The sequence below is a fragment of the Lepisosteus platostomus genome, chromosome 6 (genome assembly GCF_059453375.1).
Source record: "Lepisosteus platostomus isolate fLepPlt1 chromosome 6, fLepPlt1.hap1, whole genome shotgun sequence".
NCBI classification, from domain to species: domain Eukaryota; kingdom Metazoa; phylum Chordata; class Actinopteri; order Semionotiformes; family Lepisosteidae; genus Lepisosteus; species Lepisosteus platostomus.
Genome location: NC_142616.1, coordinates 53,991,596 through 54,004,307, shown reverse-complemented (window position 1 = coordinate 54,004,307; position 12,712 = coordinate 53,991,596). Strand labels below are relative to the sequence as shown.

Here is a 12,712-nt window from a genome sequence, read left to right as displayed (position 1 = left end):
CTAAAATTACTGTAGTACATTGCTTTCTTACAACTATCATCCCACAGTTGATACTGAAATAATTCTACCAATAAATAGACAGTATAACACAGGAACCAATCCCTTTTACACTGCTGTTTTAACTGCAATTACTACTAATTTATGTCTACATCACATCAGATAACTCAAGTGGCAGCCAATAAAACCAATTAAGGCACTGAACTCTCTTAGAGAATGGGGATTGTTGAATACCAGGATGATTCGGTTCAAAAGTAATATCATTAATTAATTACAAATAATTTCATATGATGAAGGGCTACTTTTTGAACTCATGGACAGATCTACCTTTTTATTAGATTGATTGATTTAATACTGAAGAGTGTTTTAATGATTGGGATTTTTACTATTTGCAATGATGGTGCCTATTGCAAAACTGGAAACCGTGTACAGTACATAGCTGTTTTATTTCAATGACTGATGAGTGTCTTTAACAGCATATATTGATGTGTGTGCATGTGGTCATCGGGGGTAGAACAGTTCAGCAAGCGTAGACAGCAGAATTTATGAGGGTAGGTTGTGCCACAGGGATTTACATTCCATTAAACACATCTTTCCTGGAGGAAAAGACCTCAGCTCAGAGGGACCTGAAGGAACACCGGAAAAATTGGAACAAATGAGCTAAAGTTGCACTTGAAGACATTGTGTGATATGGGAAAACTGTGATCATTATATCAAATTTGGTCTTTGTTTGCTCATTTCTGGTTTGGTTACCCACCTGAAAAGGACAAAGAATACATGATAAAATTATAAATTGTAGGCACCGCATTATTAATTCACTGACAGGCTGTGCTCACTTTTTAAATAAATTACTAGGTTTATACTTCAATATTGCAGGGAAACAATTGCTAAAAGAAGCCTTCTTTATTCAGCTGCTATTCTCAAATTTCTCAATGAAATGAATCAATCTCAACTATAGACATATTGTACACGAACAATGTGTTGATAAATCAGTCTTTAAATTATTAAATAAATTATCTAAGTGTTTTGCTTTTAGTTAATAGACTTAATAGACTTCATTTTCTTCCTTATTGCTTTGACACTAGACAGGATGAATATACTGCATAATTGAGTGTGAAGATCCATTGTGTAGGTTTAAGTGGCATAAGAAATAAAATAATATTCTCTTGGTTAGATGCTTCTGGATATTAGCCTGTCTTAGCAACTATTGGAAATAGGCAGATCTAATGAGAATGTTCTTTTTGCATAGCTTTTTTATTTTAACTTTTGTCCAAAAATTTAAAGGTTATGTGAGAAGGAGTACTCCAGACCAAGCACAAAACTCATCTTATTAACTCCCTGAACAATCTACAGAATGATTTTGAAAGCTTTCTTTATATTGTTTGGCTTTCACAGCAGTGTAAAAAGCTAGTCAAAGATCAATTTCTTGCTACAATGGCATTCCTTGTGATCTTGTAAGATAAGGCTAGAGCCTAAGGAGTACTTTATAGGAAACAGAACGTACATTTACTTATCTTTCCAAAGGAAATGGCAGCTGAGAAGCAAAGTGGTGAATAGAAATAAATATTTAAAAGCTTCCAGTTCACTGAACATTACTAGAAAATTGTAATTGCTATCCATCTCTTTCCACTTCTTATGTGGGGTGCACCCACAGGCTTTTGGTTATTATGCGATAGGAAATGTCCTTGTATTTGTATATACAGTACTGTAGCTACTATCTCAGTATCATAAACAGATGAGAAAGGTACAGTAGGTTGTGCTGACATTTACTGTATTTATTAGAGGGCATTTGTTTACTAGCCAAATGTATTTTCTACATGGAGAGTTTACGACTAACCATTGCAAAGAGGTGATAGAGGTAAATAAGCAAAGAAGGTTTTTGATTGACAGCTTAGAAAGGACAGACTGGCTATAATTCTGTAATTACTGAGAACAGGGTGACCAATGATCAGTCTGACAGGATCATGTCCTCATGAAGATGCCTTAGAATTGGAAATATTCCAAGAAAATCAGCATTGTTTTTTTTTCCGACAGTTGTCCTTTGCATACTTGAAATGCAAGAAATGTTATTTACTTTGTCTACAAACAAAACACAAATGTATCAAGTCTTTCATTTGTAAAGACCTGGTGAAACCTTGTGATATTGTAGAGAAAGCATTCCATCATTGTACAACACCTAAGAAAAACCTTGGATACAACCTCTTGAAAGAGTGGCATCACTTTTGCTCATCCTCCTTATCACCCAAAATCCAACTGTTTTCTTGATTTTATTGACTCCTTATTGACTACCTGGACTGCAATACTATTAAGCCCTTTAAATGTCCATTTAAACAATATGGTTTACACCTTGAATGACCTGTCCTTCATGACACATTGGCAGACTTTCATCTTAAATATTTATTTTTAGGTCCCAGTATACAGTATTATGTAGTTAACTTAAGGAGTCTGACTTTTGAGCTGAAAAACAACAGCAAAAGCTTCAGTCAAGCAAACTCAGTTTAATCAAGGATTCAATTATTTAGAGTGTTTAGTTGTCAAAAACAACAGTTGTGTAAGTTCCTAAGACCAGGCCTAAGAACCACTGCAGTAGTTGGTGCTTTCTCATGTGTTTATGCACACACAGTTATCAATAAGGTCTTCAACAAACAGTTTATCTTTTATTTGATTAATCAGATCTGAACTTTTTTACACAGAATCTGGTTGAGTGAACCTCAAATAGTGTTTAATTCTTAATTAGTGTTTTCATTACAAACCTACAGTACATAAGCAAATATACTGTACCATTCTAACATTTGTGTTTTGTTTTGTTCATTTCATCTAAAATTCTTTACCCTGCCATTGCTCTACAACACTTTTTCACCAATTTTTTTTTGTTAGCTCGGAGTTTGAGTCCTATATTCCATCTCCAGTTATTCCTTTAATTGTTCTACGTCATGTAAATATGCCTTGGAGGTGATTTTTAATGATCGCTCTGTATGTGCTCTTTGATTCTAGCTGTGAAACGTGTGAATTGCCAACAGTGATCCTGAATTCCATTGTCATAGTTAATAAAGGTGTTGTCTGCTTTCTTCATCTCTTTCTGGGTAATTGTGACCTAATGATTGTTTTTTTATGTGTAGGTTAATTGGTTATCCTGCAGTGTCATGGTGACAGCCTTTGAGGTAGTGCCAATTACATAGGCACTGGTGTTGCAGGATCTGAAGGAGACTGACTATGCTTCTGTCTTTAAAAATAACAGTATGTGGGAAATGATGCAATTGATTTAGCTCAGTGTGAGTGCAAAGTTTTTAATGCTTCTAAGCCAGGATTACAAACAGCTTTTCATTTCATCATAATGCATATTTTTACTTCAATTCTTGGAAATTGAAGAGATATATTTTGGTTCCTAAAACAAAACAGAAATTAGCACAGTATATTAATTGTATCCAATCAAATATATTTTAAATAAGATGTAGATTGAGGCAATGGATTTAAGAGACTAATATTTTTCACAGTATCTTCAAGAGATTGCCATTTCAAACAAATGCCAAATTACATTTCTAAATGGCATGACACCAACTTGCCATTCCATCATCAAACCTTCCTGGATGAAAGGTGTGCATCATTAACAAACCTGCAATCCCATATTAATTAATTTAGCCCTCGCAGCTGTCATTTATAGAGAAGAGCAGAAGTCCCCTAAACTATATATACTGTAAATTGTGGTTATTGTTTCAAGAACAGTACCTGGAGTTGCAATTATGACATAGAAATTTAGATCTAAAGCAAATACAACATATATATTTTTCCATATATATTTTTATCCTTCTACTGTAACATTTATTGGAATCACCTTAAGCCTTTCTCATGTTTTATTTACTGCGTATCTGTGTATTTGAATACAGTTAATGTCAGACCGCCTGATGGTTATGAAATGTCAAAAAGGTAGAAATGGTCAGTACATCCTTTTTATTCTTGAAGGTTTTGTAATCTATGTGGTGTCATCTGTCTTTCTCCTTGAAGTGCTTCCTTTTCTATCTCTTCGCAACGAGTAGAAAAAGCCAAGGGAGCTGATTAAGGATTTACCTTCAAGTATATTGCAAAGGCACTTGCCGAGTGTGGCATGAATATATTGGATAGTTCTTTGAATCTGGGGGAAAGGCTGTATGAACCCTTTTCCAGATAGGTAGCAAAGAACATGTTACAAAAGAATGCTAAAGATGTTAATGTGCCGAGTGCAACTCTGTCCCACTTGGATTTGATCAATGCTGCTTACGAGTTTCTCCAGTTTCTGAGCCACAAAGGGCTACTTCCTCAACAGTGGAAAATTCCACTCTACAGCAAGACCTGGCCTCTTCCTTTGGGAGAATTCAATTCTGTTGAGGGTGCATGGGATGACGCTACCTTCTGTAACCATTTTATAGCCAAAGGAGCTCTGTTACATGAAAGCAAAATCTACAGAGATAAGACACCTAGTTAGTGAAACTAGTACAAGCAAAAATATTCACAGTGGTAATTATTCATGCTTTTTTCATATTAAACTAAACTTTAAACTTCCCTGACAAGAAATGAGAGTTCATTCAACTTCTTTGAGGCAAGCAACAAAATTGTTGTTAGCAGCTAGCAACATAATCAAAATAGGGAGGAACTGTTTCTAAATTTGAAAATAGAATTTAAAATCTTATCAATGGATCAATATTTGTTTACCTTTTATACAGCGTACCATATTCACTGGAACAACAACCCTTAATCGATCAGCCAGTCTTTTTACCATGAATTACGCAGGGTTAATCAATTCACCTCCACTTGTGAATATAACCTTGAGAGCATTTACAGGAAAGATTTAGCACTTAAGTTTTCCTGATATCAAATTAATGAAACATTAAGGGCTTGAGATTCTAGTCTTTGTCAGCTTACAGCCAGAGTCCTAGAGAGAGAGGTTTCTTGACATGGTGTAGCACAATGATTTGCACTTCCACAGATAACTTCTGCATGAGAAGTAAAGAAAAAACTTCAATTATTGTGCAAAAGCAAGTTCTACCATAAATGCAGAGAAGTGTGCCTCACTTCTGCTCTGCAGGAGCTGATAGCTTCGGTTGCTGCAACAACGAAGGATATTTCAATATTTATCATGCCAGTCTGGTACAGTGGTACAATGTAGTATATCAGCTTTTCACATGGTTAACTATTTTAAAGAGGAGAATGGAAAATAAATATAAATTAGAAAGCTAAAATGTCATGGCATATTTACTAATTGAGAGGAGCACCCTATAGTTAAAATGTGTTTTTTCTTTCCATTTGTAGTGAATAATTAAGATGCTTTGTTACTTTTGGTTATCAGTTGTTTTCCACCTCACCCATTTACACTCTATTTAGAGATACCAATGTTCAGTCTACTGTTTGAATGTCATAAAACCTGGAACTTCATTTTACCTCTTTCAATAGGCAGAACAGTATAACTTGTAGTCAGCCTTGACATAACACTGTAAGTTAAGTACTGAATTGTTCTTAAATGCTTCATTAACCTACTGTACATACTGCAAAGTCCTCTGATAATTAAGGATGTGCTGGAACAAAGACTTGCAATAGTACATAGAATCCAAGTTCCAAGGTTGACTACCCCAGCAGTGTACCAAGGTTTAAAAACTAGGACTCATTTCAACTAAACAGAAGACTATTTTCAGAGCAATCTATTACAAGGTACACTCTATGATCTCATGAACTTTATTTTATTGATTTCATAAGAATACTTTTTAATTTTTAACCAATTATAAAATACCTACTATTGTTAGGAGTGAATGCAACATTGCTTTGAAAAAATAAATTTATATATACTGTACAGTATGCATTTAATTTAGTATATTTGGACCACAGTTGTATTTTCCTTTCAATCTGCTTTTAAGTGGTTAAATATGAATCAAGGAATTAAAAAAAAATACTTTGTCTAAAAATGGACTTGGAGCTGAAAGCCTGGTTGCCTCAGATCTAATAACCTGGGTAAAGATGAGAGCAGTTTACAGTATATACAATCAAATAAAATTGCCTTTCCTCAAAGTCTGAGGAAATGTAGGGATTCCCTTCAAAGTTCCTGACCCTAACCAGCAGAAGGTGCTATTCTGACCTAAATACAGAATGCCTCATCTATTTATCAGAAAAAATCTATTCTCTGTATTTTGCCTGCAGCTTTGATCACGTTTTAGAATGGACTGTTCACAGATAAAAGCTGACACAGTCCACTTCATTTTCTTTGTCAATGGTTTAACTTGAATAATTCTCTGAAACACCTACTGTATTGTGTTGCCCCCAGCCAAAAAGTAAGAAGTAGGCCAACCCTCTGCTAAGGATTTTTCTATAACTAGGCAGCATTTTTCAAATAAAGGGAGGTAAGATTTGAGAATAGAGGACAAGGGGAACTATATCTTCAGTTGTGCCGCACTACTGATGCAGGATTCACGGCACGATCCAGAAAGAACCCAACTGCAGGTGCAGCGCAGCTGAGTCAGGCTCTCGAGCAAGCTGCAGCATCACACCTCCCTGCACATGACCACTCAGCCCACACATACTGGCAGGGGCCAAGTATCAGACCCACGCTGGTGGAGGATAACCAGAGCTTAGCAGATCAGAGACAGGGACAGACTGAACAGGCAGGGGGAGTGGCAGGCCTCCAGTGTTCAAGACAGCTGAGCAGCCACGCACATATACTGTACATACTCGGCACCACACCCAACCAGGAACTACAGAAGCTCAGACTGCACTGAGAGAGCAACATTCAGAGTTCGAGATCAAACACAGGGAGGTTCAAGCCAAAGCCAAGAAAGCATACCAAGCTGATGGGAATCCATGCCGGGCTAACAGGGGTCTGAGTGGGCATACTGTACCAAACTAAAAGAATCCAAGACATAATACCTGACCAGAATCCAAGAGAGCATACCAGGTAGTGTTCCAAACCAGCAAACGAGGACAGACAAAAAAACAGGCTTGAGGGACACAACATCAAAGCACAATGGAGGAGCAACATACCTGGCCAGGGCATAGCTGATAACCAATTCCGGGTGCTCTGTTTCTGGCTGATGAAACACTGTGGATCTGCCCTTAGGACAGAGACATTTTTGTGTTATGTCTCCCTTGATAATTTTTTCAAAGCAATGCAATAAACGAATAAATGCACATATGCAAAAATCTAAACTGTGTTTTAAGTGAGGGCACTATATTTAATTTATATATACTGTAAACAATAATAAAAATAAGAAGAGGGTTTTGTCAAGTGAATATTTTTAAGGGGGCTTTTCTCCAAATCCCCTACATTTGTTGTATGTGATGAAAGGCAGTATTTAAATAATACATTATGAGCAGTTATTAATTTGCATAATATTCCACTCTGTATCATTAAGTCTGAGAAGTTCGTTTCACATATAATCAAAATTCAGAGTATCTTAATTTTTAAGAAAAGGTGCTTTCAAATAAACCAAAATGTAATTTATTAAAGCATTTGTTCTTTTCTAGCTTTCATTTTCTACTCTAACAGATAAGATGGTTCATACAGATGAAGCATTAATCATGGCATTCTTTAAACATGAGCAGCACTGTCATAGTATGTTGCTTAATCTACTGTATCCATTTTGAATCAAAGCTTGGTAGATATTATTTTTTCCTCTTTCTATGTAAATTCAGTCATCTGTATAATTAATTACAGTATATATTAATCTCTGCTACACAAACCATCAGCAGGAAAATGCAATTCTGACTATTGCACCATAACTATTTCTAGTCATATAAAACACTGGAATCTTGCTAGGGTAATTTAGAGAGATAGCCGATTTCATGACTAGTACATATTTAAAAATATAAGTGTTATGCCCTGGGGCTGTGGTGGCTCGCAATCCCTGGTTGCCCAGGAGCCTGGAACATTCCTGTTGTTCAAAGGATACAGTCAGACCACCTTGCGGGCAGTTCATCGTTCTACCATTTAGGTATCCAATCACCCATTCATTCATCAACTATTTAATCATGAATCGCCACTGAAGGGCATCACTGAGTTCACTGAGCTAACATAAGCTACGAGAGGCAGAACCATTATCGGCACAGTCACCACTGGACATGCTAGAACTCTGTCTTTAAGAATTGTGGATCCTACAGTAGAACCGTTCTATGCCTCGGATGTTAACTGCTTTGCCAGTGTCATCTACAGTACACCACTCTGCAGCCAGCCTCCACTATGACTGCATTAGCTGCTACCCCAATCAGCAGTAAACCTCTGCTGCAACTGGTTGCCGCAGTCTACAGTCCATTTCAACCGTGATTGCTTCGGTCTCTCCGGTCATCCTTAACCTGATAACCAACTCCTGAACCAACCTGCTATGGTCTATTTAACTTTAGTAGTCCAGTGCAGTTCCTGCAGATTCTCAGCCTGTCAAAGCTGGACAATACCAGCCTGCAACAAGCCGGTTGTCAATCTGCCCACCAGCTTCATCAGTCTTCCAAGGCACAAAAACCAGCAGCCAATCTTCACACCAGTTAAACCTAGAACTCTACAGCTTTACCAGTCAAATAACAGTCAGCAGCCCATCTCAGATACACTGCCCCAGCTTTGCCAGTCCATAGCAAGTCATTAGCCTGCGACTGCTTCAGCTCCACCAGATTGTGTTAAATCGACAACTGACCATGGTGGTGACTGTCACAGTTACTTCCAGTCCACCATGACGGTGATACTATCTACCACACATCACAGTTGTCCCTCACCTTTGGCCTACTCCAGGAATCTCTGACCCCTTGGCTTTTGGGATCTCCATTGAGTTCCGATCTCAACATTTGGTTTTCTCAGGAAACCTCCGAAGCATTTGGAATACGGCCTGAACCTCTCCGCAGCTACCTTCAGTGTATGGTCACAGTGTAACAATAAACTAGATTTCCTTGATCTTCTGGGAAGATGTTCAAACTATGACTTTTCTTGCTCAAAGCTGTCTTTTATTATTGAGTTAAAGGGTAATTTAGAAATGCATCGATCCTCTTTTGTTTATACAAACAATAACTCTCATTCATCTTTTTTTTCTTCCTATAGGAAATTTCTGCCTCAATAGAAATAATGCTTTTCTCTGCATTATACTTGAAAAAATATTGTAATACTTGAATGGTATAGGAGTTCCCAGAACAGATTGCCAGAACCAGCCACACAATCTGTATTAACTCAAAATGTCCAATGGGAGTGACATCACAAGTCATTAAACACTACAATGTCAAATGATTCAATGGCAAAACCACTCCAAATTCAAGAAAGCACTCAATATGCACTTGCTGTCTCTCCAGAAGGAAAAGAAAAATTAACTTTTCAGCTCCTGTTAACAGATAAGGATGCTAAAAACTCAAAATGTAACACCTTAAAGAATAAAGAAAGAATAATGAACAATTAAGTTGATTTAAAATGTCAAAAAGATTACATTTTAGTGCTATTGAAAGATAACACAAAACCATCATTTTGCATTTGAATATCAAAAGGAATTTACATATGAAAAATACATTCAGAAATATTACTTGCTATTTGTTGGAGTCTGACTGAACTGTCTGCCAGTGTAGCAATAAGCAATCTAGGTCAGCTTCCACCACACTAACATTTCTAGCAGTACAAACAGTAAGGATGGAAAAGCTAATATGACTTATTTTATGCATATTTTCAGATCAAAACATATAATAATCTAGGGATTCCCAAGTGGATCAACAAGTACAGACACATGGTAAGAGCACAGATTGCTGCAGTCTACAGTGATGCAGTCCAGGCATTGCCAGTTAAATCCTTGGCTACAGCAGTAACCGTCTGGCATTGCTCTAATGGAACCAAGTGATTTTCCCAGTGGTACTGGGGACAGGTTGGTGAACTTGATCTTCTCTGGGTGTCCTCACATGGGGACTCTTGTGACTTCCTGGCTGCCTGAGTGACTACAACGTTGTGAGGGAAAGCAGAATCACTTCTAAAATCAAAGCTAACTCTCCTACAAGGGCAATGTAGGACTCATACTATGAAAACTGTCTGACTGCTCTAACAATGTGTACATTCCTCCCCTCTCCACTATCCTGATTATAATTGTTAGAGGTCATAAGGATGAAATGAGTCGATAGCAAATTGCTATGAATAATACTACTAATAATGTCACACCAACATTTCATTTGTTTTGCTTTTGTCTTCCATTGATAGGAGATACAAGGCTTTAAAAATATTAACTTGGGAAAGATCTGAAATAGCCTTAAGGCCTGTAATTTACTACAAATGATATCTACTTTCCTGCTGTTTAATTTTTGTATGGTTTTGTGTTTTTCTTTGACTCTCAGGGTATTGATTTAATTACTAAATCATAGAAAGAAAAATAAAAGACAAATGTCCTTTTAGGATATCTATATACGGATCTGTCTAACAATACCATGCTGAGAAGCAAAATACTTTCAAAAACAATTGCATTTCTAAAGAACAGCTTCATCGCAAGCAACCCAGCTGTATTAAAAATATCCCTTCAGCTGACAATGATGAATGAGAAGAAAAGCTACAATAACACAAATGGATAAGTGAAAGTTTTTAGTTTTAGTCCTATTTTACATCAAACAATGCTGTCACATAATTTCAATCAGACAGTACTTGCATAATAGAAAACATGTCTATTTAAATGGAACAATTCCAAATGGACCAGAAATTATCATAAAAAGCAATAGTTTGTAAGTAAGGTTAAGCTATATTTTGTAAACTTACTTGAAAACCAACACATACTGTAACATACTGTATAACACATAATACTATATATAGACAGAGGAAGAAGAGGCTTGGTATAGGCAAAGTAAATTGGAGCATATATTCATGATAAGTTTTCATATTGGGCACAGAATTTTTAATTTTTTTTAAGCTAAGTGAGTTTATCACATGTACCTGCAATGTGTAATTCCTATCACAGCATTAAAAGTTTTTGAAACAGCCCCATACCTTTTTCACTACATTTGATAACTCTCTTTAAAGTGCTTTTTATTTAGACATAATCACATATTTAGAAAATTTGGAAAACCTTTCAGATTTTATCAAATAAACAGGAATATTTCACCTACATTAACAAATACTGTAGAATATTTAAAGGCATGTGATGGTTTCAATAAGAAAGACTTAAATGGTTCCTGGGGTTACTGTACACATTAAATAATACTATCATCAAGTATATCAACCCTTCTGTAAATATTTTATGGTCTAATGTACAGTATGTCACATTGTGATATTTTCTGATGAAAACTCTAAAAAGCCTGATACTTTTCTAGGTTTTCAAAAACAAAGTTGGTTGCATTTCAAAGTTTACATTTAAACATCATTATAACTGCAATGCTATTTTGTTAGTTTATTAAATTGAGCTCTATGAAATGACTTTCAGCACAAACAGATTAAGGAGAAAAACTATTGCAAAACATGACTAACATTATGAAGCTAAAGATTTTATGAAGCACTTACATTAAAATATTTTAATCTGTTTAATTTTCTTATTCATTTGTATTTATTATAGAGCTATGTTTAGAAATGTTTTGTAGTGTAAATGTAAATTTATGATTTTAATATTTACAAAAATAATCTCTATGCATCATTTTAGAAACAAAATATTGCTTAATAGCTTTTAGTTAAACATAGCAAAAGGCTATGTCTGTAATGCTGCATTAAATTATTCATTACTTTTAATAATTGTGTGTAGATATTCCAGTCACAAAGTGTAACTTGATCCTAATAAGATTCACAGAGTGAATGTATCTACAATTTGCAGTGCTGATTGTTATTCTCCTGTGGGTTAAAAGTAAGCAACAGATACTGGGAAAGCTTCTTATCCTGAATAGTGTATTAACCCTCTGGAATTGGTCATATCAATGGATTTGGAAAGAGTAAAAATCTATGTGTAATAGGAATGCTAGCAAAAAAACATTATGACTAACCTGGAAAATAAGTATTTGTGATATTTTGGGCATTGAGCAATATGTGATCTATGCCATCTGACTGGTGTTATTCACAGACTGACTGGTAAACTAGTAGGTTATCAAGTAGATAAGACCAATCAGTTCAGTTCAGTTTATTGTTATATCCAAAAGTGCAATGGAATGCTTATTCACACATATGCTCTAATACAATTACAGGAATCACCAAAAAACACAGAACCTCAGCAACGACAAGTTAAATAACATACAACTTAAAAAAAAACACATTAGTGTGAGCCTCATTAGTGTGGTACTGTAGGGGTAAGGGGTCAATCATTAAGGGCTGAAAATCTTTAAAAACAATTGCGATATCTTCATTTGTGGAAAGTAATAAAATAATATGAGATTCTATTATTCATTAAAATGTTGTTGGGAGAACTTTCATGTGTCAGTGTAGGTGTGATTGTCCTTCTCCTGTGTGTGTTAGTTTCCTCCCCTTCAAACACATACCGTAAACAGTAGTAGTAGGGTAGGAAACCTCAGGGATTGGCACGTGGAGGTGTGTGGGGTTGCTGTGTGCTGGGGCCAGTTTGTTTGGACCCGACTTTGGATGAAGGGGCAGGGGGGGGCAGAAAAGGAAACAAAGAAGTGATACAGCTCCACGTCACCTGGAAACCTGCATAGTGACAGTTCTCAAACAGCTTTTATTGTTAAGGGCCTAGAATCCTCCTGCTAATGAGCTGGACATACCTTCCCCTGACAGAGGGCTACCCCCCTGTGAGTAAAAGTGGCTAACTGAAATGTACATAAATACTTC

At 36.1% G+C, this 12,712-nt stretch overlaps 1 protein-coding gene across 1 annotated transcript in view; it reads right to left on the bottom strand.

Annotated features, from left to right (window-relative positions):
• LOC148661897 (contactin-4-like) overlaps positions 1-12,712 on the bottom strand; it is a 328,736-nt gene that overhangs the window by 286,867 nt on the left and 29,157 nt on the right. The gene's annotated exons all lie outside the window — the stretch shown is intronic.